The sequence below is a fragment of the Papaver somniferum genome, chromosome 2 (genome assembly GCF_003573695.1).
Source record: "Papaver somniferum cultivar HN1 chromosome 2, ASM357369v1, whole genome shotgun sequence".
Lineage (NCBI taxonomy): Eukaryota > Viridiplantae > Streptophyta > Magnoliopsida > Ranunculales > Papaveraceae > Papaver > Papaver somniferum.
In genome coordinates this window covers 132,024,424-132,032,843 of record NC_039359.1, presented here as the reverse complement: position 1 = coordinate 132,032,843, position 8,420 = coordinate 132,024,424, and the positions used below count along the sequence as shown (strand labels likewise).

Genomic DNA, 8,420 nt, shown 5'->3' with positions numbered 1-8,420 from the left:
TATATGAAACTCTTACGGTTCCTAGATGAACTAGCTACAAGATAACCAACAACGAAATTCAACAAAAATAATATCTATTATATATTTCAAACTATCCAGATCGTAATTACCTACTGTTTTGATTTACTACAACAGTGATGTCAAATGACCATAGGCCCGCATCCTTTCCAATGGAGGTATACCCTTGAAAGGGAGACTCTTACTAGAATTGTTGCATACATAAGGTTTAATATATAATTATCCATCTTTACTATCAATGGATAGAAACCATATACATATAACCACGAATAAATGACAAAAAACCGAAATGAGAGGTTGAGCTCGGGCGGTAAGGCTCGGATGATACCTAGTCATTGTTATAAAAAGACATGCACTTTGACTCCTTAAATCAAAGAGTCAATCGGTGGACAAGATTCACCGAAGAGGATCATCCGGCGGTCCAAATCATCCGGGTCGAGCTTTGACTTGAACGGCTGGGAAAGACTCACGGTTGATCGCACTGGGCGAACCAAATATTGGGCGGGTTTACCTATTTTCCACCGCAGCCGAGCAGTAGATTTCTTCTTCTACATACTGAGTTCTTCTTTTGGTTCTCCGGCACTGCCACCACCACCATTACCACCAGGATCTATACCTTCATCTGCTTCTCCTTCTTCTTTTCCTTTTCAGTTTGTCGTGAAGGGATTTGTTAAGTAAGTAGAGATTTTGGAAATAGTAATTGAATTTTGTTAATATTTCAGAAATTAAAACCTAGGGTTTCATATATCTGGGGTAAATCCTGGGGTTTTTAAATATACTGTTTAAGTTTAGTGGTTGCTTTATTCATTTTTGTTTCGAATTATTGAGTTACTCTTTTTTATGGCTTTGATTTTTTTTGTTTCTGCAATTTTGTTAATGAAATTACAGATCTTTTGTATGGTTCGCAGAACTTCAAGAGGAAAATATTGTAGTTCTTCTAAGAGGTATGTATCTCGAAACGTATTGCAGCAATCCCTAATTTATCAATTTATATGATATTTAGGGTTTCCATTCGTTTTTATTTCGAATCATCGAGTCACTCCTTTGATAAATTAGGGTTCTAACAAGATTGTTGTGATTTAGGGCTTCTTTGAAACCTATATATAAAGGATACAAATTCAAATCACGAAATATATCTATCAGTTTGATCCTTAGTTGAGGTGTATTGACATGAAGGCAGTCTCATGTACGCTACCCAGGAAATTCTAATTCAACTGACTGCTCCAGCCACTGTTTTAAGCTAAATTTTATCTCAAAAGCTTGATTGGTAGTGCACAATTTGAAGTGCTACAATTTCTTCTTAGCTGTTGAGATTAGAGCTAAAGCTTCTAAATTGGTAGAACTCTAATTGGTCACATGGTTTGTGTTCTTCTTTAGATTCGATTAATCTTATTACGCTGGGGGTTCACTAATAAATTTTGAAACTAAGCTCATTACCAACTAACCTCATTACCAAAAACAAGATTGTCTTACTGCTTTTTCATCCCATATCTTATTTATAACTTTTGTGATTTGTATTATTTATAACAAAACTCGGGTTATATTCAGAAGGTATTCATTTGCCCAATTCAAGTAGGAAAAATTTCTATGAACTGATATTTTGAATTTCGCTTTGTGCGCTTTCAACTTTATTGCCGTGTTTTCTGAAGTGTGGCATCTCAATCCATTTGATGCCCTTTCCGTACTGCATTTTCTCTAATCTTAGCTCAAAAGTCATTGCATAAAATCTCTTCATACTATTTGGTTGATTTTCACGAAATTATGGTTGTTAAACAATGAGTCTTAATCATGCCATTTCAAGTTCATATAGGAATCCACATAAAACTTGCTAATGCAGGGAAAATTTTATAAGTCTCGCTAAAGAATATGATATGGTTGAATGGGTGGACAATAGAACTCAGGTGGTCATTGTCGTAAAGAAACAACGCCAACCTTCAGTATATCTGCTACAAAAAGGATGGTCACCCTTATGTATATGGAAAGAACTATAGGACTTATTGATAACAAGCTGCATCTCTGCAGCGCTGAGGACACTGGCGCGATGTATACTAAGGGATTTTCCAGGATCAGCACTATCAAACAAGGTACGTCATTCCTTCAATTGTCTGCATCACGTCCTTGATGGTAAAGCATGTCGTTTCTATCCATTTGCTGTTATGATAGGCGATAGCGCTCCAGCTCACTGTGTAACTGATCTATGGAAGGGGAAAATTGCCAGCTAGGCAAACACATCATGTGAATTTATAAGGAGCCTGCAGAAGTTGGCTGATGAGCTTTTCAATAATAGTTTCTGGCAATTTCGTTTTTGGCAAGAACTACCAAACCTACATTGACTGATACTTTGTCCAGTTGGGTTGTTATCACTGTTGGACATGTTAGAAGTAGTTGCCTGTGATAAGAATGTGAATACTGAATAGATGTGATTGGTAAATTGTGTTTCCGTATTTAAATTGTTTTTTTAGAACAATTTGTTGCACCAAAGCTAACTTCAGTTGTTGTTTTTTAAAAATTATTTTGCAGTGAATTGACTGAGCTTGGCCATACTGACAGAGATCAATTTGTGTTCGCTGCTCCTCACCCAACACCCGCTATAGTATTCCCTCATGTAGCAGCGACATGGTGGCTAGAACAGGTACATATGATCCATGCCACTCTTTCTCTGCTACCATTAGTATCATATAATGTATCTCTTTGCGAATTTCGTATTGATTACTGGACCAAAAAACCAAGCACTATAAAGACACTGAAGCTTAGGTAGGTAAAACAGAAGAATGAAGAGACGATCGACCGACCTGCTTCTGTTCTATTTAGTTTTTTATGAAGGTTCTCTTCGTTCCCCCTAAGTTTATACACTGAATTGTACAATGAGAATTACTTGACTTTGTAAGAATAATTTCCGGTGTGCTTCTTCCTAAATTGTACGCTGAATTTTCAAAGAACTATCACGATCACGACGATTAGAGTACAGTTTCAAACAACAGGACATCAATAAGAAGTGCTACTCAATATGAAGAGTAATTCTCATCATGTGAAGAAGGTAAAACTATAACACCACCAGACCTAAAATGATTCAGTTTCACATAGACGGACGACGTCTGACGGGGACCCGATCCGGTGGTGGGGAAGCTCCAGATTGAGTTTTCAATTGGACGGATAGGAAAGACTCACAGTTTTAACTATTCGTACCAATTTGTTCTGTATATGGAGATCATTGCGATATTTACCATAAAAGGGACTCCTGCCATTTATAGATGTCGAATACTTTAAATACCTTTCGAAGTTCTTTGTGATCATCGATCTAACCTAAATCCTTTGGATAGTGCCTATCTTTCTTACTTTACATCGATTTAGCAAATATGCCATCAAATCATGATTATCTCAACCTTAACAGTGAAGATTCAACAGCTCAGACGAAACATCGGTCGAGAGAGAGATGTGAAAAAACCGGTAAGAGTGATGGACATTGCCAACAGCAGTCCCGTTCACATATTACCAAGGTATGCTCACTTTCTTTCATGTATTAGAGATTTTCATAACAAATTAGATTTGATGTTTAGGTTTCCACAGAATTTCATTTGGTTTTTCAAGAGGATCATGCTGGCTTGCCTCTTTAGTCGTATCTCTGTCCATAATTATTTAAATGAAAACCTTACCACTTAACTTTAACCCAGATGTGCCTCTTTAGTCATATCTGCTTTGGTGATAACCATGTTACCGTAGGTGACACTTAATATTTCATGATAACACTTAATAATTACCCAGAAACTTTGATTCAATCACAAAACTAGAATCATTATTATCCTCTTTAATAGTTTGCCTCATTCTGTTGCTGAATTAGCTTTCCTACTTTTTGATTTGCCAGCGATCCAGATCGGAAGCACAAAAAGCACGCTGGGAGAACAACTCACAGTGATGGCTATCACGGACAACAAAACAATACACGTACTGTAACATTAGATCATCATCCAAATTTACATAACTCAACTATAAGGGCTAAATTATGGTTACGTGGCTTAGTTATAAATGTGTTTTTGAGATTTCCTAATTATTTCTAATATGATTGATTGGTGTCCGAATTGCCAGGGATCTCGCTCAACTGCTCAGAAAGCACGCCAAAGTAGGATAGCACAACAGCGCCAGGAGGAGAAGGATGAGAACCAGGTGATTTATCTATACATCATATATATACTATATGTTTTTGCAGCTTCTTTTGTACTGTCATAATTAGTGCCTACAACTTTGGCAGCACTGTCATAATTAGTGCCTACACATAAGATAATCTAAATTCACAGAAAATCCATTAAACAGGCAGTGTATGAAGACTTATTTGTTTAGTAACATTCTAGGAAGAATTTTCGGAAGTAGGTTTATTTAGCTCAAAATGTGAAAGATAATAATTTTGGGATCAGTAGAGGAGAGTACAAGCTATGTTAATCAGAAACTTGGTTTGCATGTAGATGAACTCATTGCTGAAGACATAGAATGAAAATTCCTGTACAGTCCTATGTATCTCATTAGTTGGATATGTTCCATATGCCGTGAATACGAAAACATGAGAACTATGTAGATGTGTAATAGTATCATTCTCTGTTGTGCGGTATCTTTAGTAATCATCCCCATGAACAACACTGCTCCATATTGGTATACATAAACTCTCTTGCTTACGTGTCCGCAACATGTAACTATGCCACAATGGCAGCTCATCTGACTCTATTTTTTTTTTGAAACTGGACTTCATGTTAGAAGGTTCCGTATTCGATACACGTTATCAAGTTCATTCATTTCTATGATTTACCGTGCTACATTTGGATATTGAGTATCATGCATGAGTTAGTACGCTTAAGAAAATGAGACTGGGGATGCTATTAAAATACCATGAATATAATTGAAGAATGAAGATGTATAGGTTGCTAAACCTCGACACTGATATCATGCCAATTTGAAAAATAGTTGACTTCATGTCAAGTGCAAGCTTTTAGTGGTTCGTATTTGGTTTATGCATATTACATTCTCCATGTCTCGCTACTGTCACTGGCCTTAATAATTTGAGATATTATTGCTTCATATAGTTTAAAAAAGAGGCATAAAGGTCCTTGAATGAATGTGTAACATGTTCATATGGGGGAATAAGATATTTTTACACGAGGTATTGCAAGTAACTTCTCAATCTAAACGATAGTGGTTCTCGGCTTTACATTTATTCATCGAGCATTCGAAGACTCAAAGCCAGCAGTATTATATTATAGGTATGGATATGGATCTGAAAGTTCCACATTCTGGCATGTGTGGGATTGCTCAGTTGGGTTCAAGGGGTGCACCGTTACTGACTTTACACTAATAGTTTAATGCTAGGAATTAAACTTGGTCTCTCATGGTTAGTTATTCTTCTTTTTTAAATTGATTTTTCTCTTGGAATACTCACTCCCAAGCTATCTAATTGTTTATAAATGTTGTGTATTTTGGTATTTTCAGTTTTTGAGTTTCTTTAGTTCGTTTGGTCGTTCCCTACCGGAGTAAAAACGGTGGTACCATAAAGTTCAATTTTGATGCACATATTTCATACATTGAATTGAAATCTGGATATGGGAAAGCATTGTTCATCTTCCAATCTATTGTACGTTGTATAAGAAGTGTATAAATGTTTTATTATGTTGAGTTATAGAAGAAAACGAAAATTTTAACTAAGTAATTGCACACCCGTATACTTAAACGATGTGTTTTTTTGTTTTTCCTTAGATGATTACAGAATATTCAAGGAGAAGATGATATAGTAAGATGATGCATAAAGAAGAGCAAGTTGAGAAGTCATTCGCACATTGCCACCCAAGTTTCCCGGGGAAGGATGGAAAAGGCAAAGCAAGGGAGATCACAGTGGTAATGCCAATTGAAGAATGCATTAGGAAACTTCATTGAGGTAGCATTGTTTTTCCATGTGAATTTTGTTGTCATGAGTTCAATCAGTTTTTTCATAAAATTTTGTCCAATTTATGGCACAATTTATATGCGTATGATGAGGCTCGGGATTCCAAGCATGCATGATAATGGGTTTTTTCATTTTTTGTAACTAAAACTAAAACGAGATTGACTTATAGTCCAATTAACTGGCTCTTTTTGCTTAACATCCTATAGGATCTACCTTTAACTGATCAGCCTCTAAAAAATTAGGAGCTTGATGGGAAGAAAGAAGTGGATGCATCAACAACATATATTGATAATGCAGGACTATGATTTCACTTTAAGACTTTATAATTGGAACTGGATAATTATACCTTGATTATATATTTTCTTTGACATGTAATGTAAGTCTTTAATGGATATTAGATTAAAAAGATGACTTCATGTCTTCCTACATATAGACTATGATTTCACTTTAAGACTTTATAATTTGAACTGGAAAATTATACCTTGATTATATATTTTCTTTGACATGTAATGTAAGTATTTAATGGATATTAGATTAAAAAGATGACTTCATGTCTTCCTTATGTATGTTGTTCCTCTCACTTTCATTGAAGAGTTTGTGAAAAAGAAATTTAAAAGATAATTAGAGAGTTTTTGATAACTAGCAAGCTTAACAATTTCATTAGTCTGCTGAAAATTATTTTCTTTTTAATGTAGTTTTATAAGTTTCTTGAATTGCTACATAATATACTCATGTTTACTGTTTGATAATCATTTTCTTTATCTTACTTTTTTTTATTTTTTTTCTTCAGATGATCAAGTATCTGAAAAGTTTCAAGGTGTGGGGAACTTCTAAGGTAACTTAGTCCTCTTTTTGTGGGTTCATACTTGGTTTAGCTATCATCTAGGAATTTGTGCTTTGGGGAGGGGAATCATGTTATGGGACTGTTTTTGGTGCCTAAGCCGGACTACATAAGCATATTGACAGTGTGGAATGAGGTTTTTGAGTATTGGATAAGAGTTTGATCCCTAACTCAGTGAAGGTCAGGCTTCTTTACAAGTTCCACAAAATAGTTTGCATCAATATTAGTTAGTGGTCTTCACACCCTCATTTTTGTGATGTTTTTGTTCGCACCCTCTTTTTTTTCTTCTTGACCTGTGATCGATAGTATCTATATCAATAGATGAATCCCTGCCAACCACACTGATTGCGATATAGAGAGGATTAGCAAAATTAAGATGAATCCCTATAAATGGATAAATTATTGTTTCGGAAGATGTTGAGGAAGGTTCTCAACATAACGTTCAGTTACCTCTTTTTTTTGAGTTTCTTTTGTATCCGAGTGAAATTAATCTTTTGGGAATTAACGAAGACTATTATCTTATACGTAGGATACTTGCAACATCCATCGCATATGCCCACCATGAAAAATTATCGAAGGATGATGAAGGTTTTCTTATGTCTCTCTACTATAATCTGTTTCATCAATCATTATGCATATTTTATCAGGACGTGAGGCAAAGGAAGATTTTTCCTTGGTAAGATGTAGATGATCAACCAAGTCATGTTCTTTAGCGATTGAAGTAATAGTGTAAGAGGAAAGTGCAGGTATGAATTGTACTCCATCCCTTTGGCTGTCTTAGCTCAACAGGTAGAGTGCATGGCTTTAGTCATGAGGTTGTGGGTTTGACTCCTGCAGACGGTGAACGAATCAAGTCTTTGTGTATTGATATTATTCTTGGTGGTTGTAGGTGTTTTTGAGACTGCGCTCAGGCTGCGTGGTAAACATGAGAAGAAGTTTAATATGACCAATGTTATATAGCTTTTTAATAACCTAAACTTGAGTAAACCCACCATTTGGAAAGTCGAGGAAGTTGAATCCACAAAACTTCCTCTCTCTAATAGCTTACACATATATCTGGATGTAAAAGCTTTTATGGGACGGAGAGGAATGAATTTGAGTTCAGTACAAGATTATATATCCAACATATTTTTGATGTCAGAAAAGAACGGTCATCTTGATGAGGTTGTGTTGGTTGGGGGAAGCATACTTATGCCTATGATTAAGACAGTTCTCGGTGCAGCAATAATTGCTGACTATTTCAGTGTTAAAAAGCCTAGCGTTTTTAGGGGCCACCCCAAAGGATTTAGGGGCCATCAATTTATACCCAGCCAAAGACTCTAGTTAAGGGGTACCCTATATGATATTGAAGTTACATAAATGCCCTTATGGTAAAACTGTATGAAAACCAAATCAAAAACAATTCTACTCATTTCAACTCTTCTTCTTCTTCCAGTTTCCTATTATCTTTCGATTGTGGAAGAAAAAAAAAATTCCGCTCCAAAGTCAAATGGCCCCAATTAGGTAAGAATCTATCATTTTTGGGGTTTATTTCGCTTTAATTCAGCGAATCGAGAAAAAATAATTCTAGGGTTTTCGATTATTTATCCAGATTCGGGCGATATTCATGCTCCTTTACTTCCGAATGTAGTCGTGTTC

At 35.7% G+C, this 8,420-nt stretch overlaps 1 long non-coding RNA gene across 12 annotated transcripts; it reads left to right on the top strand.

Annotated features, from left to right (window-relative positions):
- Positions 1-530: 530 nt before the first annotated feature.
- LOC113349148 lies at positions 531-7,927 on the top strand. Of its 12 annotated transcripts, none has more exons than XR_003359962.1 (12): positions 531-692; positions 907-962; positions 1,856-2,102; positions 2,539-2,650; positions 3,429-3,515; positions 3,881-3,960; positions 4,102-4,179; positions 5,265-5,392; positions 5,491-5,632; positions 5,755-5,932; positions 6,732-6,776; positions 7,312-7,927. It is a non-coding gene; the product is annotated as an uncharacterized LOC113349148 (long non-coding RNA). The 12 variants fall into 12 exon arrangements; XR_003359961.1 differs by having other exon boundaries at positions 3,424-3,515; XR_003359955.1 differs by having other exon boundaries at positions 3,410-3,515.
- Positions 7,928-8,420: the final 493 nt, after the last annotated feature.